Genomic DNA, 26,294 nt, shown 5'->3' with positions numbered 1-26,294 from the left:
GATGTGATTAAGGCGAATGGTGCAGATAAAGCATTTGCCAAAGCGGTACAGCATAAGGTGGGACGAGGCAGTCTGAATTACATTTTATAGATGTATTTCTCACATATGTCAGAGCCTCTCGCGGTCGTCGTCGTTGTCGCCGCCGCCGCCGCTTCTGCATAAGTAGCAAATGGCCATCGTAGCAAATGCGGCGAGGGACGCCCTGCCTTCGATTCCGAATGCACAAAGTGTGTGGTCTTGTTTCTCAGTCTATATTTGGTCGGTCTCGTAAGAGGTTGAATGTAACGAATTGGTGGGAAAGAGCAAGGGGCAGCGGCTGTGCAGAACGAAAACACAATTCCTCAGGGTGTGAGCGTTTCGAGATGAGTCATATACAAGTTATAGTTGGGCGTCAGTGACCGTGTGGCCTAATGGATAAGGCGTCGGACTTCGGATCTGAAGATTACAGGTTCGAATGCTCTCACGCTCGTGTTTTTCCAGTTCTGAAAAAGAAACATACCGTTTTAATGTAGCAATTGAGCAGTACGAAACCGTCTGAATGTTGCTGTTGACCATTTTTTGCTTGGAGTTGCTCTTGAGCTTGAAACACACACAACAAGACCGGTGTTAACTAGCGAAATGGTCGGCAGGGTGCCGTCACCACGAGTTTTGACTCGCACTTGCACATCTAAAACAACGTCGGAAAGTAACTCGTTCGGCTTATGAGTCACATCAAGTATGTGTGTTAATTTTGACGCCACTAGCTCTGCATGTTGTCATGCAATTCCTTTACATCTCAGAAATGATTATGAAATAAGAGTGAACTACGTGACCAGTGTAACGTTAGGAAAACATTAGGCAGCATGGAGAGATTCTGTATGGGACCACCCAACCCAAACGAGTACTTTGTGACTTGCTACCCGGCAGGTATTAACGGAGGCAGCCGGGTAGCTAAGTCGGTAGAGCGTGAGACTCTTCAATCCAAGGTTGTGGGTTCGAGACACACGCTGGGCGGAACGGAATTTTGTTCCGCTGCAGATGTAAATTACCGTTTTCTGATTAACGTGATATAATGTAAATAGCAACTTTAAACTTTGCCTACGTCTCTGTCAGTCGCAAGGAAACTGTATTTGAAGGTGAAGGTGATTTTGTAGACATGTGTGAAAGACATGTTCTGAAATGCAAGTGTTGTTGTTTGGAGAGCACATCGGTTACGTGTCAGATGTGTAGCCAAGCAATAATGGGTCGCCATAGCTGCAAATATTAGAAGCTAATATGAAGTGTTGTCAGCTGAAGTCTGATGATGCAGGCGACCGTAAGGCCGAAGTACGCAAGAGTACCGCTAGGCCGCGCCCCTTTAGCTCAGTGGTAGAGCCCTGCTGTAGTAAACCAGGGGTGGTAAGTTCCATCCTCAGAGGAGGAAGACGAATTTTGGAAATCAGTTTCGCGTCGTGGCCGTATAGCCAACAGTATCTGTGATGACGAACAATTAGCGACAGGCGTTTTACTAAGAATTACTCTCAGATGTGATTAAGGCGAATGGCGCAGATAAAGCATTTTTTTTAAAAAAAACTTTATTTCAACATCAATAATAGTTATATATAATAACCCACTCCCTTAGTTGATTAGTGGGCCTGTATTATAATACAATGATTATTACAAATATGCAGCTCTTAATTCTAAATTGTAAGAGAGCTACAGGTGTTTCACAATAATGGGCACCACTAATATTATTGTCTATACCTACAATTAAATACTACTTCTTATCACTAAGTTCTAACATCTGCAGCGTCACATATGTGCCAACAGAGAGTATAAACCTACTGATAATTGCCTTGCTCTTCGAGCTAAACCCGAAGAGCATGCCCCTGGCACTGGGCAGGCCAAGATGTTATTTCGCTGCACTTTCCTAAACGTAAATATCCTAGTCTAATTCCTACAAACTAAGCTTATCCTAAGTCAAATCCGGTGCTTTCCATTTTGGCAGAGTTGACCCCTACTCCCCCTATTCCTGCACGCGGCGGATCCCAACTATGGTGGAAAGTCGGCCAGTCCGCGCCCAGGCGGTATGGGAACAGGGATCCAGACGAAATCGGTGTATATTTCTGAGTTTATTTTAATTCATGTCCCTCAGATATTCCATCAACACCTTACGTGATACCTCGTTTGCCAGAGTGTTAAGCAGTTGAAAGGTATCTTCGCGTCTTAGAAGTTGGTATGTGTCTTGGTTTGGTAGTCTGTCTCGGAGTGTGGTTGCAACATCTTTGAAGAGAGGACACTCGTAGATCACATGTTCAGGAGTACCTTCCGGAACGCCACAGTCACACGCGGGCGTTGCCTTCTTCCCAAACCGACATAGGTATGTCGGGTAGGGTCCATGTCCAGTGAGAAAGTGGATCAATCCCCTTGTTGGCTCAAAATACTTCATTTGCAAGCGTTCCCTCACGTCCGGAATGAACTGAAAAGTTCTACGTCCGGTTTCCTCCGTTTCCCAAGTCCCCTGCCATAATTCTTCTCCCCTTCTCATAATTTCCCTCTTATTTGCCACCCTCACCCCCATAATGTCTTCAATTTTGCCTTGATTCCCCCTTTTTGCCCAATACCAGGCTGTTTGCTCCCTTATCTTTATATCTAGTGGGCAGAGCCCCATTATGACTAACAGGGCCCCTCCTGGAGACGTTCTATAAGCCCCCACAGATCGTAATATCATACTTCTTTGCACCCTTCTCACTGCCATGGCAGGCACAACCCTCGTGAGTCTGTGCGCCCAGACTCCCGAGCCGTAACCCACCACTGAGGTTAAGATACTATTATGATATAGTTTAATGAGGTGTGGAGGGAGGTGAAATCTTTTATGTCCTATGGAAATGAGATTATTTATAATTTGTAGGGCCTTTTGGGTTACGGTTTCAATGTGCCTCCCGAAGTTCCATTTCTCATCAATGATGACTCCTAAGTATCGTGTGTCACGTCTTCGTAATACTGGTGAACTGTCGATTCTAACTGTCGGGTTCCTGGTTAGTTGTCCTTTCAGCAGTAAGTAAGTTGACTTACTTGGTGAGACTGTCATTTTGGTGGTGTGGCACCACTGTTGAAGTTAGTCTATGGCCCTTTCTATCTTAGGTTCAATGTCATCTCGGCTCCGGCCATCGACCAACAGGAGGAGGTCATCTGCATAGGCTATCACCTCTAGCATATCCTCGCATTGTTGTAGGTCGTCCAATAAAGGCTCCATATGGATGTCCCAAAAAAGCGGTCCAAGGACCGATCCCTGGGGACATCCTTTCGTGATCACCTTACTAACTCTCTCGCTAGAGGATGATAGCCAGACCTCTCGTTCCTCGCAATAGCTCCTCAGGCAACCATATAGCGGCCCTGGACACTCTTTCTCCCGCAAGCAGGAGAAGAGCGAAGGCCACCACAGGTTGTCAAAGGCGCCACTGATGTCCACCATGATGCCCACCACGTATTTATGCGGGGTTGAGCCGCAGACCTCGGCTGCTAGGGCGATTGCATCAGATGCCGATCGCCCCGGCCTGAAACCGAATTGCCTGCTGCTCATCCCGCACAAAACTCTGTGTGCCGCCAGCCTGTCAGCCAGCAACTTCTCTAATATTTTACCAAGCAAGTCCAACAGGCAGATTGGCCTGTATGACTTCACTTCCGCTGGATCTTTATCTTGTCCTTTCTTTATAATGACAACATTTGCCTTTTTCCATCTCCGTGGGAACTGTTGTTGCCTTAGGCATTCATTATATAAATGCGTTAATGGCGCAACCAGCTAGGGGGCCAGGAATTGCACCACCTCCGCCACAATTCCGTCTGGCCCAGGAGCTTTCCCTCTTTTGAGAGATTTTATGTGTGCCGCCACCTCCTCTTCCGAGAAGGGGTAGACCGCTGCATCGTTGTTATATTGCACTTGATCCTCCTCTCGCAGTTGCCGCTGTGCTTCAGTTTCTCCGTCCGCATAGTCATCAGGCAACAGGGACTGGAGGAGGACCCCAGCAGTTTCCTGCCAGGACTCCGTCATCCCGCCCCCGTGCCTGACAGTTGATAGCACCATAGGAGAGCGGATCTTTTCCCTCACTAACTTGTAGGGAAGTCCCCATGGATCCAGCACAAGTTGACTGAGCACGTAGCGTTCCCAGCTCCGCATCCTGACCTCGCGTAGTTCCTTTTGGAACTGTTGCTTGGCCTCACTATACCGCAACTGCCATCTTTGTTTCTCCTGCCAGACGACACTGCGCTGGTAGTACCTCCTTAGCCTTCTGACAGACTGACGCAATTCCTCTAGTTCAGGCGTCCATGGTGACGGAGAGGCCGCCATGGCCCTCTTCCTGGTTGGTACAGCAGCCCTCACCGCTCTAGTTATGGCGGTCACTATGTCGTCAGTTCTGTCGTTTACGTCTATATCTTGTTGTGCGTCCCCTCCCGGTAAAGGAGGAATGTCGCACTCCCTCGCTAGCCGCTCCCAATCTGCTCTATTAAAGTTATATTGCAATTCCCACCCCATGGCCCAGCGGCACTCTCTATCCCCTATGGCGAAAGTTTTTAAATTATGGTCGCTTGTGGTGCCATTCCCTATTACCTTCCAATTTTGGAGTATGTTTGTAACATTCGGTGTTGTTAGAGTTACGTCAATATTTCTCCCTTGTCTTCCTCCCGCCGTGTAGGTAGGAGGATTGCCCGGCCTATTAGCCACCTCAAGTTGTGTTGCCATAATATATTCTTCTACCTTCTCACCATTTGCATCTCGTGTGCCACTGTACCACAGGGGGGATTTGGCATTTATGTCAGCTGTAATTATCAACTTTCTCCCCCGCAACGGCGTGGTCACTCTCGTTAGGTGATCTAAGTGTGTTTCAATATTATCACTGTACTGAAAGTACATGTTTATTATGAAGACGATTCCAGTTGGGGAATGCAACTCCACGACGTTGCAGTGGGTAGTTGTGAATTGAGAGAGCGTGGTGACTCTCAGGAGCTTATTTGTTATTATTATCGCCGCTTTCGGGACTTCTCCTTTACTAATTATCTGCCATGTTGCGGCAGCAAAAGCGACCTTTCCAGCTTGGGAGTATGGCTCCTGTAGACAGAGCACATCTAATCTCCTCTCCTCCACCTCCCTTCGGAGTTCCTGCATTACGAGTCGGCTGTTATGTGTATTTAGTTGTCCTATGTTAAACTTTGTCATCAAGGGAAGTATGTATGTATGCGGTCATTTGGCCAGGTTTTAGACCAGTCAAATGCAATTCTTCCATTGGCTAGAACTGCCTGCTCGTAAATGTTGTCTAAGTCGAACTTCTCCCCTCTCCTTTCGAAGACTTTTCGTAGCAGGTCCCGCAGGGCTCCGAAGTCGGTGGGGAGATTCACTGATTTTAGTTGGATTCTGTCAACAGCCTCCATCACCGAGAAGGTTACCCTTCTTCCTTCTTCATGTCCTACACGAACCACATGTCTCAGGGCTGTGGTCAGGGTAGCCGGCTGTTCAAGTCTTGCTAGCTGCATAGTATATTCCAAATTAGGGTAGACCCTCACAGGATCCACAGGTGGCAATCTGACCACTGGAGTACTCTGTTCGGTAGAATTTATGCTGGAGCTAGTTACTTCATTTTCTTGAATCGGTTTCTCATGCTTGTTCTGTTTCTCTCCAGAGACTGTTATGGCCGCAGGATGCCCTTGCCGTTTCTGATGTTTTATCGGCTCTGCTCCCCGGCTTTCAGAGGAGGGAGCTGCTGCTATAGGGAGATCTGTTTGTATTGCTATGTTCACCCTTTGGGGCTCAGTTTGAATGGCTATATCTGTTGTTTCAGTTTTTTCGGCGCCCGTAAGTGACCTCAGAAATAACTTGAATTTACTTGCCCTCATAGCGTCCCTCCTCCTCTTGCTCGGGGACTTACGCTTCGGCACCCTGTTCGGTATGCCGAGTTCAGCCATAATCAGTTCTGGAGATTAATCTTTGTTCCAACATTCTGTATGTTGGGCAATTCCGACCTACGGCTCCACAAGACTTCTTCCCTCTGCTTTTGCATGGTATGCAGATTTGTGTACCTTTACAGTCCTTGCGATTATGGCCACTTTCTCCGCACTTGGTGCACGCCGGCTCCCTGGTGCACAGCCTGAGAATGTGGTCCAGGTCACCACAGTTGTGGCAACGAGGTACCACGACATAGTCTCTAGTGTTGATGGCATGGAAGCCAACATAGATCCTGCCCATTGTTGTGATATTCTTCCACATCTGTGCTGTCACTTCAGCGACATGATGTACAACATCACGACCTCGTGGACCCGTTTTAAATCTAAGTTTAAAACAATTATTAAATTCTTCAACGCTTAAGTGCTCAAAATTTTGTGCCCTGATTGTCTCTGACAGCTCTTCGTTCATCATAATAGATGGCGCGTCATAAAGTATGACGAGAGGATTTATTTTTCTTGGTGGCTCACATTTCACCACTGAGTTCAGCTTTTGGTTCTTCAACAGATTTTCTTTATGCTCTTCCGAGGCAACTTCTACGATGACTGAATTCTTACTCGGTTTGATTCTCTTTATCTTTATTTTTTCCTTCACAGGGTCCACGGTTTTCGTGAATAACTCCTGTATTTTCTTTATGCTTGTGTCTTGTCCAGGAAGTGTTCTCAAAAAGACTGCCGTATCTGGCCTCTTAGTTACCTTGTCTATAGTCTCTCTGGTGGTGTTGGGCTTGGTGGGAGCTTGCGCTGCCACTGCCGCCCAAGTTTTCACTGGCTGCTTTCTTAGTCTGTTGTTTTCTTTTACTAGTTCTTCTAGCCTTCCTTCTAGTTTTGCATGGACGATGGCCCAAGCTGCCAATTCATTTTTAATGGCTGACATTCCGGCTTGGCTGATCTTGCCATTTTTTACAGATTGCTCCATGAGCGTAGTTATTCTGGCAAGCCTTTGCATAACTGTCTCATTCTCGACCTGTCCCAGCTCGTCCTGAGGAGAGGGATCAGGCGCAGTAGACGCTCGTTGAGGCGCACTCGAATCACTCGTAACTGCCGTCGCCATGATTTACGAGTGATATAAAAAAAAGGTGGGAGCCCGTCTCTTACCCTGGACCGGCTCCTCTGGCATGGGGGGGGGGGGGGGGGGGACTTCTTGCAGCTCGCCCATCGACCTCGCCCCAAGGTCAAGGGCCCTCTCGAACTGCCGGGTTCAGCGCGCCGTTGCCAGCGCACTGGTCCCCATCGATGGCTCCGTCATCGGCGATTCCACGCGACGCTCCTCGGCAACTGCACCCCGCACTCTGGAGAGGCGGATGCACCTCTCGCCCTTCGCTGCCTACTAGCACGAGTTTCCACCTTTCGGCCAAGGACCCACTCCTACTCAGGTGGCGGGCCGGTCCCCCAGACGTTCGGCGGTCTGGACCCAGTTAACCGGGCCCAGGCGGTGTCACCACCTCCTGGGTTTGGCAGAACACGCCCCGGTTACGCAGGGGCGCGGCGAAGCGCCCTTGCCGACTCGCGCCGCGATCCCACGCCGACGAACGAAGTCGCCGGCATGCAGAGCTCCTGCTGGTCTGGGCCCTGCGAACTAAAGGGACAGATGTTCGTCTCTCGACACAGCTCCCCCTGTGCCACGCACCCTTCGCTTTAGCATCGGGTTGGGTGGCAGCTCTTCCTTTTGTCGCAAGGCACACCCGGGCAAGCCCGAGAAATGCCAAGCTTAACGTCCGGCACCACTTGAAGGCGGAAAGAGCCACTTGAGAAGGAGAGGCTATATATGACGCATCACTTCCCCTGTGGGCACGTCCGACTGGAAGCGATACGCCCCAGTGCGAACCTCTGTGCCTTACGGGGCGCCGGCGAGGACTGGCCCACGCCAAAAAAAAAAACGCACCGCGAAACGACAGGTCCCACGCCAGACAGATCCACGTCAGACAGATAAAGCATTTGCACAATGCGGTAAAGCATAAAATGTAATTCTGACTGCCTCGTCCCACCTTATGCTTTAGATAAAGCATTTGCCAAAGCGGTAAAGCATAAGGTGGGACGAGGCAATCAGAATTACATTTTATAGATGTATTTCTCACATATCTCAGAGCCTCTCGCCGGCTAGCTAAGTCGGTAGAGCGTGAGACTCTTAATCCCAGTGTTGTGGGTTCGAGACCCACGCTGGGCGGAACGGAATTTTGTTCCGCTGCAGATGTAAATTACCGTTTTCTGATTAACGTGATATAATGTAAATAGCAACTTTAAACTTTGCCTACGTCTCTGTCAGTCGCAAGGAAACTGTATTTGAAGGTGAAGTTGATTTTGTAGACATGTGTGAAAGACATGTTCTGAAATGCAAGTGTTGTTGTTTGGAGAGCACATCGGTGAAGTGTCAGATGTGTAGCCAAGCAGTAATGGGTCGCCATAGCTGCAAATATTAGAAGCTAATAAGAAGTGTTGTCAGCTGAAGTCTGATGATGCAGGCGACCGTAAGGCCGAAGTACGCAAGAGTACAGCTAGGCCGCTCCTCTTTAGCTCAGTGGTAGAGAACTGGTGTAGTAAACCAGGGGTGGTAAGTTCCATCCTCAGAGGAGGAAGACGAGTTTTGGAAATCAGTTTCGCGTTGTGGCCGTATAGCAAACAGTATCTGTGATGACGAACAATTAGCGACAGGCGTTTTATTAAGAATTACTCTCAGATGTGATTAAGGCGAATGGCGCAGATAAAGCATTTGCTAAAGCGGTACAGCATAAGGTGGGACGAGGAAGTCTGAATTACATTTTATAGATGTATTTCTCACATATCTCAGAGCCTCTGGCGGTCGTCGTCGTCGTCGTCGTCGTCGCCGCCGCCGCTTCTGCAGAAGTAGCAAATGGCCATCGTAGCAAATGCAGCGAGGGACGCCCTGCCTTCGATTGCGAATGCACAGAGTGTGTGGTCTTGTTTCCCAGTCTATATTTGGTCGGTCTCGTAAGAGGTTGAATGTAACGAATGGGTGGGAAAGAGCAAGGGGCAGCGGCTGTGTAGAACGAAAATTCAATTCGCAGGGGTGTGAGCGTTTCGAGATGAGTCGTATACAGGTTATAGTTGGTCGTCAGTGACCGTGTGGCCTAATGGATCAGGCGTCGGACTTCGGATCTGAAGATTACAGGTTCGAATGCTGTCACTCTCGGGTTTTTCCAGTTCTGAAAAAGAAACATACCGTTTTAATGTAGCAATTGAGCAGTACGATACCGTCTGAATGTTGCTGTTGAGCATTTTTTGCTTGGAGTTGCACTTGAGCTTGAAACGCACACAACAAGAACGGTGTTAACTAGCGAAAGGGTCGGCACAGTGCCGTCACCGCGAGTTTTGACTGGCGCTTGCAAATCTAAAACAACGTCGGAAAGTAACTCGTTCGGCTTTTGAGTCACATCAAGTATGTGTGTTAATTTTGACGCCACTAGCTCAGCATGTTGTCATGCAATTCCTTTACCTCTCAGAAATGATTAGGAAATAAAAGTGAAGTACGTGACGAGCGTGACGTTAGGAAAACATTAGGCAGCATTGAGAGATTCTGTATGGGACCACCCAACCCAAACGATTACTGTGTGACGTGCTACCTGGCAGATATTAACCGAGGCATCTGGCTAGCTCAGTCGGTAGAGCGTGAGACTCTTAATCCAAGGGTTGTTGGTTCGAGCCCCACGCTGGGCGGAACGGAATTTTGTTCTGCTGCAGATGTAAATTACCGATTTTCTGATTAACGTGATGTAATGTAAATAGCAACTTTAAACTTTGCCTACGTCTCTGTCAGTCGCAAGGAAACTGTATTTGAAGGTGAAGGTGATTTTGTAGACATGTGTGAAAGACATGTTCTGAAATGCAAGTGATGTTGTTTGAAGAGCACATCGGTTACGTGTCAGATGTGTAGCCAAGCAGTAATGGGTCGCCATAGCTGCAAATATTAGAAGCTAATATGAAGTGTTGTCAGCTGAAGTCTGATGATGCAGGCGACCGTAAGGCCGAAGTACGCAAGAGTACTGCTAGGCCGCGCCTCTTTAGCTCAGTGGTCAGTTCCGCTTCAGTCGCCGTGCAGTGTGGACGTGCCTAGTCTTCCGCTCCGCCGTAGCGTTACGTATAGTGGGATATCGTTTGTTTACGTGTAGTGTTGTACCTTCTGTAAATTTTTCTCCGTCGCTGTTTCGTTCCTTGTGTTACTTTCTGTGTGTATTTCAGTGTTTTTGTTTAGCGGTTTAGACCGCGTAGTTTTTGAAAATGTCGTCTCAGGTTATTCCTCGTCAGGCTACAGTTAGTTTTGCTTTCGACAAGTCCACCCGCCATGTGCAACCTAGTTCCCTTGAGATTCATGATTGGTTAGTAGATACCTTTGGCATTAATTCGGATCAGGTGCACACTGCATATTGTGATACAGAACTCTATGTTTTCTTTGTTAAATTTATGGACCCCCTTCAGGTTGATAAAATTATTTCCAAATTTGGTCATCAGGTTCTCTTTCGGCATCGGGATGATTCTGTCAGTACCGTACTGCTTTCAAATGCTTCCATTACGTACACCAGTGTTCGTGTTTACAACCTTCCGCCGGAGGTGGATAATGTGTATCTTAAGGAGGGTTTACTCAAGTATGGTGATGTTAAGAGTATTCGCCTTGAACGCTGGTCCAGCCAACATCGTCTGCAGTGTTGCAGTGGTATTCGTTCCGTCGAAATGCACGTGAAGCAGAATATTTCCTCGCACCTGCAGATCGGTGGATATCGTGTCCATGTAACATATTATGGTCAGGTTGGCACCTGTTTCTTGTGTAATGAGAGTGGCCACGTGCGTACCGACTGTCCGCGGAGGGTTTTTGTGTTAAAAAATTCTCTCGAACAGCGTCGCAAGTTAACGGTCGCTGACCTCGTTGCAGGTGGTTCTGCTCTTGGTGTCGAACAGTCCAGTGGTAGTAGCGCCCAGTCGCAGGTTTTGCACGCCCCTGACACAGAATTTCCTCCTTTACGTGCCAAATCTGATGTTGTTCCGTCGGTTCCTCAGGTGGGTGTGCCGCTTTTGAATAATAAACGGCGTCGCGCACAAGATGGAAATAGTACGGATGAGGATCTCCCCGAGATGCCCCAATCCGAGAGACCGACATCCTCCGAGCCACAGAGTAGTGTAGATGCTCCCTGTTCCCCTGAAGTAGCTGTTCCGGTAGCGGCTGCTGACGCCCCTCCGGCTTCCGACGCGGCTTCTCTCGAGTCGGCTCGTCGGTCGGGCCTGTTGGCGCCTCCTTCCGAACCGACTTCGTTGTCACGACAAGTTGAGCCGCAACAACTTCCTGCTTCGCTGCCCCATACCTCTGCCAGCGGAGCTGCTCCGCCTCCTTCCAACTTAGCAGCTTCGGAGCTTCCTGCTCACGTTTCGCCTCCGTGTAGTCCATGTTTGCCGGAAGCTAGTATTGGTGTAGACCAGTCCGTTTCGTCGGATGTTTCCCCCGCGCCTCCGGACCCTGACTGTGGACCGGCGCGGGTGGTGTCGGATACAGAACTTGACCCTCCTACGTCACCGGCTGCTGCCGCTTCCTTGCCCGTCAGCCGACGCAAGTTGCGCGTTCAGCCGAACGTCAATGCTGTTCGTAAAAAACCGAAACGTAAGGGATCCGCGGAAGGGGGTAGCAGTCCCCTTCCCTCGGATGCCTCCGTCTCCCCTGCTATGGACTGTGATGTTGATGCGTCGGTGTAGGTGATTTCCTCTCTCGATTTTCTCTCCATGGTTCAAGCATACGCCTTTCTTACCTTAAATGTTAACCGTATTGAGTCCGACGTTCGCATTGCCTCTTTGCGGCAGTTTCTCTACGACTCCTGTGCGGACGTAGTATTTTTGCAGGAAGTATTGTTTTCTGATCTCTCTCTACCTGGATTTCAAACTGTTTTTAATGTCGCACCGGATAATTCAACAGGAACTGCTCTTTTCTTTCGAGAAGGTATTCCTGTTACTGACATTGAATTCCTTGACTCTGGCCGTGGGATTGGTTGTCGTCTTTTTGATCTCTGCCTAGTTGTTTTGTATGCCCCCTCTGGTTCGTGTCGCACTGTGGCTCGATCGCGCTTTTATAAGGAAGAGCTTATTTATCTTTTGCGCAAGAGTCCTCGGAGTCTCCTGCTCGGAGGCGATTTTAATTGTGTTTTACGCCCTGAAGACCAGTCCCCCAATTTTAATTATTGCCGAGATTTACATGACTTGGTTCGTACCATGCACCTGCGTGATGTTTGGGAACACAAATATCCAACCCTGGTGAAATTTACGTATTTTACCGCGTCCTCATGCAGTAGACTCGTCAGATTCTACTTCTCTGATTTTTTATGTTATAACATTCTTTCTGTCGATGTTATTCCTACTAGTTTTTCTGACCATTGTGCTTTTACTGCAACTGTAAATCTTAGTCACCAACCAGCAAAACTTTATCGTTCCCAGTGGATGTTAAATGTTTCCCACCTTGCCGACAGTGCCATTGACGAAGTTGTAAGTGCAGTGTGGGAGCGATGTCTTCGCTCTGTCCCGCGTTACCCCTCCTTGCTCGTTTGGTGGACTGCGTTTGCCAAGCCCAAGATTCGTCAGTCTTTGATTTTTTACTGTGCCGCAAGGGCGCGTGATTTTAAGAACACGTATGAATTTTACTACTCTGTCCTGCGTGAACTGTATGACGCGGCGGGTCCTTCTCCTCTGCGGATCCATGATGTTCGTCGTATTAAAGCCAAGCTCTTGACCCTCAAACGACGACAGTTGGATGGTCTGCGAGTAAAGTCGAAATCTCACTCTCTTGTTGAAGGTGAACTGACTTCTTTGTACCACCTGCTGCGGCATCAGACTCGACGTCGTCGCACCTTTATCTCTTCTCTTATGGTGGATGATGGACGACAGCTTATTGCACAGGAGGATATGACGCATGCTCTTCATCAGTATTACGCTAGTCTCTATTCTGCCGATGATTCTGGTGCGTCACTTTCTGATGATGTCCTTGAGGATCTTCCTGCGACGATCACGCCTGACGCGAACGGCGACTTTCTCCGGGAGTTCCAGGTAGATGATGTTTTCTATTTTATTCCTCGCTCTCCGTCCGGTAAATCGCCGGGTCCAGACGGCCTGCCTAAAGAATTTTATCTCCGTTTTTGGCCTCTTTTGGGTGGCACTTTTACGCAGATTTTAAATGAGATTGTGAGGGGGATGGATGTGCCAGCCGATTTTAAAGTAGGGAAAATTGTTTTAATTCCGGAGTCCACTGGTCGTTTATCTGCTGCCAATCTTCGTCCGCTCACATTGCTGAACTTTGATTACAAGACAGCTGCTAGGGCGCTCAATAGTCGATTGTCTTCTCTGCTTCGGGGTGTGATTGGTGCACATCAATGTTGTTTTCCTGGTAGATCTATTCTGACCCCAGTAGCCGAATATCGGGATGTTGTCTCGGTTGCGGCGGTTACAAACGTTCATTGTGCCTTTGCTTTCCTCGATTTTTACAAGGCTTTTGATCACGTCAGTCATGTGTTTTTAAATCGTGTTTTAGATACAATAGGTTTTAACGCTTCATCACGTGGTGTTCTTGGTAATTTGTATAGGGGAATAACTGCTCGGGTGTCAGTCAATGGGCAGCTGACGCCGCCCATTGCTATCCGCCGAGGGGTACCTCAGGGTATTCCGCTCTCTATGTCTCTATTCATATTGTCCCTGGAACCGCTGCTTCGGACTCTTGCTTTCAAGCTTCAGGGTATGAACCTCTCTGGTGGGAAGCTCACTGTTAAGGCGTACGCGGACGATGTCGTTCTTCTCCTCCGTCAACGTGATGATATCACATTGTTGAAAGGGGCAGTTGATGCATACTGTTGTCTCTGGAGCGCGTCTCAATCAGGGTAAATGTAAGTTCCTTAATATTCGAGGGTTTCGCGATGCTGATGTCCCTTGGGCCACTTTTGTCGATCGCCATACGTCATTGGGGATTAGCATTGATCGGTGTCCCATAAAAATGGCGGCTCTTAATTGGAAATCTGTCACCGAGAAGATACAGGGGGCTCTGATGGTCCATGAGCAGCGCTCTGCGGCCATTTTGCAAAAAGTCAGAATTTTAGACACGTACGTGTTATGTAAAGCCTATTATGTTGCTCAGCTGATCCCACTTCCCATAATGGTGGCGAAAAGGTTGCGCCAATTGTCTAGCAGGTTTATATGGAAGGGTCATCTATTCAAGTTGCGTTACGAGGTTATGACGAAACCGCGTATCTCCGGAGGCTTGGGCCTCACTGACATTACTCGCAAGGCATCTGCCTTGTACGTCCGCCGTACGACTCACATTGTTACGCAAGAAGTGACTTCAATTACATCCAGAATTTTTACTGTTCTGCGTCCGAAGAGCCTTGCTCCACCTGTCGACGTCGGTCGCCTCAATTTTAAGTTGAAACACGTCCGGGAATTTTATATTGCGGTTAGTTACCTCGGTGACGTCTTCTTGCGACGACCGGTGCCAACGACCAAGAGCTTGATTGCCCGTTGTGAGGGGCTGGCCGGTCCCAATCCAATCGAACTGGCGTCTCCATCAGTGTCCTGGAGGAACGTCTGGAAGAATGTTAGTCTGCCGATCCACTCAATGGCTGTGGCGTCCACATGGTATAGGGTAATTAATAATTTGGTCCCCACCAACGTACGACTGCACCGTATTGGTCTTTCTGACACGGACAACTGCACTCGGTGTGGTCTCCTGGACACACTTAGGCATCGATTCACCTGCAGTGGGCACCTTGCTAATTGGCTTTGGCTCAGGAAACAACTGGCTTTTGTCACTAGGACTGCCGAAACCGCTTATACCATTGATATCATCGTACGGCCCGATTCTTCCTTTTATCTGCGAACGAAGATCAATACCGTTATGTGGTTGCTTGGACACTTCGTACATTTTGTCAATAGTTGTCATGAAGAGGATGAACACCTAACGTTTCGGCAGTACATCGTTACTGCTTACTGGAACTGATTGCGCTTGCCAGGACTCCTTAAAGATTTTGCAAATATGCTTAGCCTGACATTTGAGAGGGAGGGTGTTGGCTAAGGTCACCTGTGTGAGCCGATTTCTTTTACACTGTAGCTGGTTTTGCCGCCTTTATGTAAAATTCTTCTCTACACCTGGACTGAAGTTTACGTGGACCTTTAGGGCGAACAAGAGAAACAAACGTAAGACCAAGAACCAAGACAGTAGGGGAAATTACGACGCCGTTGTACAGGTGCCATTCGGAAAGAGGGCGGTGGAATCATCGTGGCCAGGCCTCGGGTTTCGACCCCTGCCCGCTTTGTTTCCGTAGGCCTGAATCTGATTGTCACCCCTAACTTTCAAGCAATGGCAGACGAAAACGACACAAAATAATGGTAAAAAAAAGAAAAAACGGGGCAGAGCACTGGTCTTGTAAACCAGGGGTCAATAAAAAAAAAGTGGCTAGGATACCTGGCTCTCACCCAGTATTAAAAAAAAAAGTGGTAGAGCACTGGTCCAGTAAACCAGGGTCGTGAGTTCCATCCTCACTGGAGGAAGACGAATTTTGGAAATCAGTTGCGCGACGTGGCCGTATAGCAAACAGTATCTGTGATGACGAACAGTTAGCGAAACGCGTTTTATTAAGAATTGCTCTCAGATGTGATTAAGGCGAATGGCGCAGATAAAGCATTTGCCAAAGCGGTACAGCATAAGGTGGGACGAGGCAGTCTGAATTACATTTTATACATGCATTTCTCACATATCTCAGAGCTTCTCGCGGTCGTCGTCGTCGTCGTCGTCGTCGCCGCCGCCGCTTCTGCAGAAGTAGCAAATGGCCATCGTAGCAAATGCGGCGAGGGACGCCCTGCCTTCGATTCCGAATGCACAAAGTTTGTGTTCTTGTTTCCCAGTCTATATTTGGTCGGTCTCGTAAGAGGTTAAATGTAACGAATGGGTGGGAAAGAGCAAGGGGTAGCAGCTGTGTAGAACGATAACACAAATTCTCAGGGGTGTGAGCGTTTCGAGATGAGTCGTATACAAGTTATACTTGGTCGTCAGGGACCGTGTGGCCTAATGGATAAGGCGTCGGACTTCGGATCTGAAGATTACAGGTTCGAATGCTGTCACGGTCGTGTTTTTCCAGTTCTGAAAAAGATACATACCGTTTTGATGTAGCAATTCAGCAGTACGAAACCGTCTGAATGTTGCTGTTGACCATTTTCTGCTTGGAGATGCTCTTGAGCTTGAAACACACACAACAAGGCCGGTGTTAACTATCGAAATGGTCGGCAGAGTGCCGTCACCGCGAGTTTTGGCTGGCACTTGCACATCTAAAACAACGTCGGAAAGTAACTCGTTCGGCTTTTGAGTCACATCAAGCATGAGTGTTAATTTTGACGCCACTAGCTCTGCAGGTTGTCATGCAATTCCTTTACCTCTCAGAAATGATTATGAAATAAAAGTGAAGTACGTGACGAGTGTGACGTTAGGAAGACATTAGGCAGCATGGAGAGATTCTGTATGGGACCACCCAACCCAAACGAGTACTGTGTGACGTGCTACCCGCTAGGTATTCACCGAGGCAGCCCGGCTAGCTCAGTCGGTACAGCATGAGACTCTTAATTTCAGGGTCGTGGGTTGGAGCCCCACGCTGGGCGGAACGGAATTTTGTTCCGCTGCAGATGTAAATTACCGTTTTTCTGATTAACGTGATGTAATGGAAATAGCAACTTTAAACTTTGCCTACGTCTCTGTCAGTCGCCAGGACATCTTTCGATTGTCAGTAGCATCGTTTTCGTTAAATTAGCGAGATCCGACATGTGCGAGAAAATTGTTGCATCTTGTGGTGGTATCCTAACGTTTAAACATAGCGATGGAAATGTGGGAGAAGTTGTTGTTTCGCATGCCGGCCTAGGAATACTGACTGTTCGAATTTTTGAACTTCCATATAAAATAACCAGTGAACAGATAAACGCAGTGCTTTGTCTTTACGGTAAAATCATAAGCAATATTGCGGAACGCTGGTCTAGTGCACATAAATTCCCAGTTCTTAACGGGGTGCGGCAATTAAGAATCGAGCTGCAGAAGCACATCCCGTCTTATGTTCACGTTTGCGGGTATCGTGCGATAGTAATGTACGATGACCAGCCTCGAACATGTGCAGCATGCAACTCGACAGGTCACGTGCAAGCCGAATGCATGCAGAGGCGAGTGGCGCAGCTGCCTATCGGCGGGGCTGCCACGGCCCCCTGAATGACAACACTGTCTGTAACGTATGTGGCCGTGGCGCGTGGGCTTTCGGCTACACCCACGGTCCCACAAGTTAGTGAAACCACTTAACTGCCTGCGACTGTGAGACGAATAGAGACTGCTGAAACGCCTGATCAGAGTCAACCTAAACCAGCAGAAATATCGACGTCTATCTTAGTCACCGAAGAACGGGCATCTGCGTTGCAAACGGCTGCGTCTCCACCGGCCGATGTTACTCCACGGGGGGAATCTCAAGCAGGTGATGATAAAAGCCCACAAAAGTGTGCATCTCCCAGAAAAACTAAAAAACGGAGAGTTGCCCGCCAGGATGCCGAACTGATTGCACCGGTTCTGCGCGAAAAGGCTAAACAGATCGGTGAACAAATCAGTGCAAAAGCATCTGATAGCACAAACCATGATCATCCCTCAGCTAGTTTACCATCAGTCCTTGACAATGTCTCAGATGCTCTACCTCTGAACCCCGAACAGTCAGCTACACTTCGAGCCGACCGTGATAACCAAATGATCGACCTCAATCCTGTTGAAGCGTCAATAACCACCTCGACAGGCCCACAGCCAACTAGTTGGGCAGACGATACAGAATCCAATGTCGAAGTAGACAGTATGGATACTTCAGAAACGGTGACAGCCATAACTTCGGTCCCCAAGGACGACGATGTTAATGAGAAAGGTAACGCCTCGACAGAAACTACTGTGCAAAAAGAACTCGCGGCTGATCCATTTTCAAACGGAGAATATTTTTAACTCTGCCTTTACAGTGACTGTCCATAGATGTTTTTAAATTGCTTGCACAGTGCATTTTCGACGTGGTTTGCTTTTCCAGCGCTATTTATGATTGATATTGGACGGATTTTAGGCATTGCTTTTGTTTAGTCACCCACAATTCAGCCACAGGCCTATCGACTTGCTACTCTAAATATTAATAAGATACGTAGCGCTTGTAAATTACAACATTTAAAGGACTTTTTATATGCAGCTGATGTAGACATTTTATTTGTCCAAGAAGTAACAGAGGTCGGACTTGATTGCATACCAGGTTATAATGTGATTACTAATCCTGGAGCCGGTTGTGAACTAGGTACAGCTTTTATTGCCAAGGAAGGTATTATTATCACTGACGTCACAGAATTGCCGAACAGTAGGGGCATTGCGGGCACTTTTTATAACAACAGACTAATTAATGTATATGCCCCATCCGGTTCCAGTAATAGACGTCAAAGAGCAGATTTTTTTAAAGGAGAAATAGTTCCAATCTTTGGCGTCCGCCACGACAATGTTATCTTCGGAGGTGACTTTAACTGTGTCATCAGTGCAAAGGACCAGACTCCCAATCTTAACAGATCACTTGAACTGGAACGAATTGTACGAGACTTAGGCTTAATTGACTCTTGGGAGCTCAAGCATGGGGCTGCACCTGGGTTTACCCATATTACGACCCATTCGGCAAGCCGTCTCGATCGAATTTATGTCACACCTAATTTCAGGAATAACATTCTGCAGTCAGAAGTATGGCCAGTGGCGTTCTCAGATCATGCTGCATACATCTGTACTATCACTCTAGACCGACAACGAACGTATCGATACAGGGGCCTGTGAAAATTAAATATTTCACATCTTCAAGACTCGGCGTGTCGAGAAGCCTTCCTCCAAACCTGGCGAGAATGTGAACAGAGATTTGCCTCTTACAATACAGCCATTGATTGGTGGCTCAGGTGCGCCAAACCTAAAATTAGGTGGTGTTTCATGAACTACGCACGGGAAAAGAGCTTTTGGCTTCACAGGACGATCCATTTCTATTTTCATTGTCTGCGGGAACTGTATGCGCTCGGCACTTCGGCCGTCGAGCAATGTAAACGAATTAAGAAAATCCAGGCCAAAATCCTAACCCTAAGGAGGACGCAGCTAGAAGGCTACAAAGTCAGGTCGCGGGTCCAGACTACTGCACACCAAGAACTCACCTCAGTCTACCATATGATCCAAGAAAGTAGGAAAGGATCCCGTAAAATTCTGACGGAGTTAACTGCTGAGGATGGCGCAACGCTGACTACGCACAATGAGATTAAGGCGGCGGTGCTTAACTACTTCACCACCTTGATGTCAAAAATAGAAGTTAACGTGCAAGTGCGGGACGATCTTTTGAATAATTTGCACAACAGAGTCAGTCTCGCGAACGCGGAACAGCTATTAGCTGTGGCAACCGAAGACGACGTGGGATATGTCATCTGGGAAAGTGCTAAGAATAAATCCCCCGGACCTGACGGAATTCCCGCCGAATTCTATCAAAAATTCTGGAACACCATAAAGGCGAAGATCACTTGCATGTGTAACGAACTTCTAGACCACAACAACGTGATCCCCACCAGCTTCTGTGAAGGCGCAATCGTTCTAATTAAAAAAAACTCAGGCGGTGCCAACGTAAAAAATCTAAGACCGATAACGCTGCTCAACAGCGACTATAAAATCTTTGCGAGACTATTGGCCCAAAGGCTTAAATCCACGATGACCAGCATCATTGGCCCTTACCAGACCAGCGTGGGCAAGGATCGGAAAATTCAACAGACTGTATGCGACTACCGTGATTTAATCTCCATTGCGGAAGTCTGTAAACTGAAATGTGCCATCATGTCCTTAGATTTCGACAAAGCCTTTGACAGGGTAAACCACCAGTATCTCTTTCGTACCATGTCTGCGATGGGTTTTCCACCTGGGTTCGTTGCCATTATACAACAGATGGTAGCGACTAATTCATCCAGAATCATCATCAATGGCCAGCCTACCCGAGCAATAGAGATAGTCAGTTCCGTCAGGCAGGGCTGCCCAATGTCCATGGCGCTTTTTGCGATTGCCATTGAGCCTTTGTTAGCTACCCTGACGAAAAGTTTACAGGGCATCGTCATACATGGATCCCGAGTTGTGTGCAAGGCGTATGCAGACGATGTCGGTTTCCTTATCATAAATAGAACTGAAGTGGAAACCGCACTACAGACAGTCAGGCAATATGAGCAAGCGTCCGGTGCACAACTAAACTGGACAAAGTCTGGAATATTCAATATTGGCCGCGGCCTAGGATCGCGCCCTCACAGGCAACTACGTCAGCTGAAGATCTTCAAGTGTCTTGGAATTGATTTTCAGCGTAATATCCGGCACACAATTGCAACCAACTATAGAAAGCTTCTACAGACTATTCGTGCCGACATACGGTAACACAGTGTACGAAAACTAAATGAAATTCAGAAAGTCACGGTCGCAAATGTATATCTCACCTCAAAACTCAATTATATCGCTCAAATTTTACCAATGTCTGCACACACTGCAAAACGAATTATGTCAGCATTAGGACAGTTTGTCAGCCATCGTCACATTTTTAAAGTTCAGTTTGACACCTTAACGCTGGCCACAAAAAATGGTGGCTTAAAGCTTGTCGATGTTGGAAAGAAGGCGCAAGCTTTATACATATCAAAAACTTTCCACCAATGGAAACACTCAGCAGATAGTCTCGCTGCTCACCTGCTTACTGAGATAGCTCCGGCAAACCTCAGTCCACCCATCACGGTGCAACAAATTCCAAACGGAATTTATCATTTAAAACGGTTTTTATTGGAGTACAGTTATGCACAGACAAGGATCCCCGTACAAGCAATGACGGCAGTGAAACGCGTGTACCAGGAACTCATGAAAGATAAGAAGCCAAATAACGTCGAAGACAAATACAATTTTTACGACTGGAAGGTAATCTGGTTGAACATCCATTGTCCACACTAGCCGTCAGCAATGCAAGCCACTTGGTATTTCGCAGTTAACAGAAAATTGGCCACTAACTCCAAACTACATAACATACACCTCGCAGAATCACCTTTATGCATCACGTGTAATTTAATAGATACTGATGAACACAGATTTGTGTGCGACAAAGTAAAAGATATATGGGCATATATCACGAACAAGTTGGCGCTCATCAGCAGAACATCTCCCAGATATATAACGCCTGCTGCCTTTCTAACGCCGGATGATACTCCGTACCCACGGACGAGAAGGAACGCACTAAACTGGTTAAAATCCGCTACAGTACACTACTTATTTACAAAAGAAGAAAAGAGTAAAGAAGACTTCTGGGTCTATCTTACAACTCAGCACCATCTGCTAATGAAAACACAAAACTACAAGGATCACTTCGCCAACTACCTGCTCAAAACTGTGACGTAAAATAAAGAAACTAACAGGTCAACTGATTGAATTTCATGTTACAGAAAGTTCAGCAGATATTCACTGCAAAAAGGCGGACCATCTATAAGGCGAATAATATATCATGTTGACCGACTCCCAAGTTAAAACCACACTGAAGGATTCGATTGGCAAGATTTTCAAGCTTCATTTCGTAAGCAGAAGAAAAATAATAATAATAAAAAAAATGGATAAGGCGGCGGTCTTCGGATCCAAAGATTGCAGGTTCAAATCCTGTCACGGTCGTTTTTTTCCAGTTCTGGAAAAGAAACATACCGTTTTAGTGTAGCAATTGTGCTGTACAAAAACCGTCTGAATGTTTCTGTTGACCATTTCCTGCTTGGAGATGCTCTTGAGCTTGAAACACACACAACAAGACCGGTGTTAACTAACGAAATGGTCGGCAGAGTTCCGTCGCCGCGAGTTTTGACTGGCACTTGCACATCTAAGACAACGTCGGAATGTAACTCGTTCGGCTTATGAGCCACATCAAGTATGTGTGTTAATTTTGACGCCACTAACTCTGCAGGTTTTCATTCAATTCCTTTACCTCTCAGAAATGATTATGAAATAAAAGTGAAGTACGTGACGAGTGTGACGTTAAGAAAACATTAGGCAACATGGAGAGATTCTGCATGGGACCACCCAACCCAAACGAGTACTGTGTGACGTGCTGCCCGGCACATATTTACCGAGGCAGCCCGGCTAGCTCAGTCGCTAGAGCATGAGACTCTTAATTTCAGGATCGTGGGTTCGAGCCCCACACTGGGCGAACCGGAATTTTGTTCCGCTGCAGATGATAATAACCGTTTTTCTGATGAACGTTATGTAATGGAAATAGCAACTTTAAACTTTGCCTAGGTCTCCGTCAGTCGCAAGGAAACTGTATTTGAAGGTGAAGGCGATTTTGTAGACATGTGTGAAAGACATTTTCTGAAATGCAAGTGGTGTTGGTTAGAGAGTACATCGGTTACGTGTCAGATGTGTAGCCAAGCAGTAATGGTTCGCCAAAGCTGCAAATATAAGTCGGTGATATGAAGTGTTGTCAGCTGAAGACTGATGATCGAGACGACCGTAAGGACGAAGTACTCAAAAGAACCGCTAGGCCGTGCCTCTTTAGCTCAGTGGAAGTCGCGCCTGTGACACCGTGCTGATCGGACGTGTAAAGTGCTCCACTCCGCCACGTGTTTACAAGTCGTGATAACAACTTAAGTTTTCTCTTTATCGTGAATTGTTTTTATTTAGTGTATATTGTTCTTGAGTTTGATTTTCATTCTTGTGTTCTTCTAGCGGTTCCTTTGCTAGTTATCGTTTTGCAATGTCCAGGTTATTTCCGAGAAAGTGTACACTCTGATTTGAATTTGACAAGTCTACCCGTTCTGTGCAGCCTAGTGCCTTGGAAATACCAGATTGGGTTGTGGACGTCATTGGAATTACCTCTGATCAAGTGCACACGGCGTATTATGATACCGAGGAATATTGCTTATTTGTAAAATTGCTGAATCCTGTATTACTGGAAGAGATTCTGACGAAACACGGAGGGAGAGCTGTTTTTCGACACCGGGACGAGTCTGTAAGTACTGTGCTCATTTCCAATGCCGATGTGGAGTATACCAATGTGCGTATCTTTAACCTACCCCTTGAAGTAGAAGATTGTTATCTGAAGGAAGTTCTGTCCAAATTCGGGGATATCAAGCAGATTCGTAACGAACGGTGGTCAAACCAGCACAGGTTACAATGTTACAGTGGCGTCCGATCAGTAGAAATGCATATAAAGCAGAATATACCCTCGCATGTTACCGTTTGTGACTATAGGGCTTACAGTGGCCAAACTCCCACATGCCATATATGTAATGAGAGTGGTCACCTGCGTCATGACTGTCCCAGGCGAATGTTTGTGCTAAAAAATTCGCTACAGAAGCGTAAAAGTCTTACGTTGGCTGATGTAGTTTCGGATAACCCTATCGTAGAGGGTGAGGTCCCTAGTTCTGCCGTACCTTCGGAAGAGCTAAAAGAATTTCGCCCTGAAGAGTTTCCAGCTCTGGTAAGGAGAGACAATGGTGCTAAGCCACCCGCGAAGGTCGATGCCACGACTAATAAGAGGCGTTGAACTTGTGACAGCCGTGACTCTGATGATAAAACCTTCAGTGCGCACGAGACCGCGGAATCGGTCGTACGGGGGATCGCTTCGGGTACTAAAGTTATAACCGGTGCAGCGATTGTGGACGATTCTTCTACCGCAATTTCAAGCGTCGATACTTCCGTCGACGCCGTTCAGTTACCACAGGCTCATGTCTCAGAACTTCCGCAACAGCACACTCAGGAAAGTCAACAAGTAGATGTGGCTCACGTATCTACTGGAAGTACTCACATCGCGGCTCGCCGTGATGGTATACAAACAATGTCTCCGGGAGCGGACGGTACACAACACGTGGCAACTGCTCCGACCCTAGCCTCAGAACAACATGAATGTCATCAACTCCGCGACGGTATACAAACACAGCAGCCTGGGACTGTCAGTGACAACAAACAACTTCGGGCAGCAAGTGTTGCCAAACAAGCTGATAGTGAAAGTGGTGGCTCAGCTGATCGCTCGCCAGCGGTTTCGGCGCATGCGCTCCCGGCGCAAGATGTGTCGGGAGAGACGATTGACATCACCCAAGACCCTCCCACACCTCCGACTGCAGCGGTGCTGCAGAGTGTCCGTCACAGGATCCAAGTACCACCAAATGTTAATGCTGTCCGGAAAAAGAGTAAAAACAAAGATGCAAGAGATCAACTCAGTGACGCTCCAGACAGGAATTGCGCGGCCGCTACTCACATGGAATGGCATGGAGATGTGGGCAATTAACGGCAGTTGATCCCTCCTTCTCTCAGACGTCCTGTTATTATGTCACAGGCCTATACGATCACGACCCTCAATATTAATAAAATTTGATCAGAAGTGAAACTGCATGCATTAAAACAATATCTATATGAGCCCGGTACTGATATACCACTTTTGCAGGAGGTGTCGATGCCACAATTTACTCTTCCTGGGTTTGTCGGCATTGCAAATTTTTCCCTGGAAACGACCGTGGGCACCGCAGTCTTAATTAGAGAAGGGATTCCAGTTACTCAGATCGACAAATTGGAATCGGGTAGAAGGATCGGGATCACTGTTTTCGGCGTCACCATCATCAACTTGTACGCACCTTCTGGCAATACCTATAGAGCGGAACGAGCTACTTTTTTTCTTTCGGAAAAATCCCCGACACATTATCATTGGTGGTGATTTTAATTGTGTCTTATCCAGGAAATATCAGTCCCCAACTTTTAATTATTCGTCTGAATTAAAGCGCCTCGTGACCGACCTCAAACTTAAAGATGCGTGGGAAATTAGGTACCCGACATTGGTACGCTTCACTCACATCGTCGCATATTCCTGCAGCAGAATCGACCGGATTTATGTTTCCGATGTTATCGAGAATGATTTATTAAAAGTAGAGACGATCCCCTCCAGTTTCTCCTATCACAGTGGTGTCATCGCGTGCTTGAAATTACTTCCCCAACCCACGCGATGGTATAAAGATCAATGGAACCTGAATGTGTCTTTGTTATCGGATGTTTTGCTGGAGGAGGGGGTGCGTCGTGCTTGGGAGCAGTGCTTGCGCGCTACTCACAAGTTTCGCAGCACTATAGAGTGGTGGACTCTGCAGGCAAAGCCGAAACTGCGAAAAGTTATCATGTCATTCGGAATTGAAAGGGCGGCGGAAATCAAAAAGACGATGGAATTTTATTACACAATCTTACGGGACCTGTACGATCGTGCAGACGCGACGGCCACCAGAATTGACGACATTCGGAAAATAAAGGCAAAATTAATCAATCTGAAGAGGATGAAACTGGACGGCCTTAAGATAAAATCTAAAGTGACGTCGGTCAGAGATGATGAAGCAGCGGCTCTGTACCACCTCCTCAAACATACAAGGAACAGGAGGCGGACTTTTATTGACGCCCTGAAACTCGAGGATGGAACAACGGTTGACACATAACGAGAGATTGTCACAGCACTGCACAACTATTTTGTCAAAACCTACGCATCAGTGACTCTACACGATGACTGCTATGATGGACTGTTTAGTGCCATTTTATCTACCGTAACTAGGGAAGACAATGACTCTATCTCGTTGGCCTTCAGTAATAAAGATGTTGTGGGGGTTGTCTGCAGTTCGCCGATTGGGAAATCGCCGGACCCTGATGGCTTACCAATTGAATTTTACAAGCAATATTGGCACATCATCGGGGACAAAATCACTCACGTCGTGAACGAAGTCTTGCAAGGAACGTCTGTCCCACCCTTCTTTAAGGAATGTAAAATTGTGCTTCTCCCTAAAAACAGAGGTACTAAAACTATCACCAATTTCCGGCCAATATCGTAGTTAAACTCGGATTATAAGATCGTGGCTCGCGCAATTAACATGAGACTCACGCCACTCACTGCTAAAATCATTGGCCAACAGCAGACATGCGCCTTCAGGAGAACAATTCTGCAAACGGCTGCTTTTTACCGCGACGTCATTGCGTTAACGAACGCTAGTAACATGAAATGTGGGCTGATCTTTCTTGATTTTTTAAAGCTTTTTATCTCGTAAATCATGCTTACCTTCTCGAGACTATGCAAAGATTGGGCTACTCTCGGAACACGATTGACATGATTAAAAACGCGGCCATGGGAATCACTGCAAAACTTTCTGTCAACTCACGACTGACGCGACCAATACCAATCAACCGAGGGGTTCCACAAGGGATCCCTCTGTCTATGTTGCTTTTGTACTTTTCCTTGAACCTCTGTTACAACAGTTGCAGACGAAACTCACTGGGATTACAATTTCTGGGGTAAAAA

The 26,294-nt window shown here is 47.2% G+C and overlaps 3 non-coding genes across 3 annotated transcripts; all 3 read left to right on the top strand.

Annotated features, from left to right (window-relative positions):
- The first annotated feature begins 15,977 nt into the window (after positions 1–15,977).
- Trnar-ucg (transfer RNA arginine (anticodon UCG)) lies at positions 15,978–16,050 on the top strand. Its single transcript has one exon. It is a non-coding gene; the product is annotated as a tRNA-Arg (tRNA).
- A 452-nt stretch (positions 16,051–16,502) lies between these two features.
- Trnak-cuu (transfer RNA lysine (anticodon CUU)) lies at positions 16,503–16,575 on the top strand. The gene has a single exon. It is a non-coding gene; the product is annotated as a tRNA-Lys (tRNA).
- A 5,533-nt stretch (positions 16,576–22,108) lies between these two features.
- On the top strand, positions 22,109–22,181 carry Trnak-cuu (transfer RNA lysine (anticodon CUU)). Its single transcript has one exon. It is a non-coding gene; the product is annotated as a tRNA-Lys (tRNA).
- The last annotated feature ends 4,113 nt before the right edge of the window (positions 22,182–26,294 follow it).

Source organism: Schistocerca gregaria, unplaced genomic scaffold, assembly GCF_023897955.1.
Source record: "Schistocerca gregaria isolate iqSchGreg1 unplaced genomic scaffold, iqSchGreg1.2 ptg000131l, whole genome shotgun sequence".
Taxonomy (NCBI): Eukaryota; Metazoa; Arthropoda; class Insecta; order Orthoptera; family Acrididae; genus Schistocerca; species Schistocerca gregaria.
This window is presented reverse-complemented; position numbering and strand designations above follow the sequence as displayed.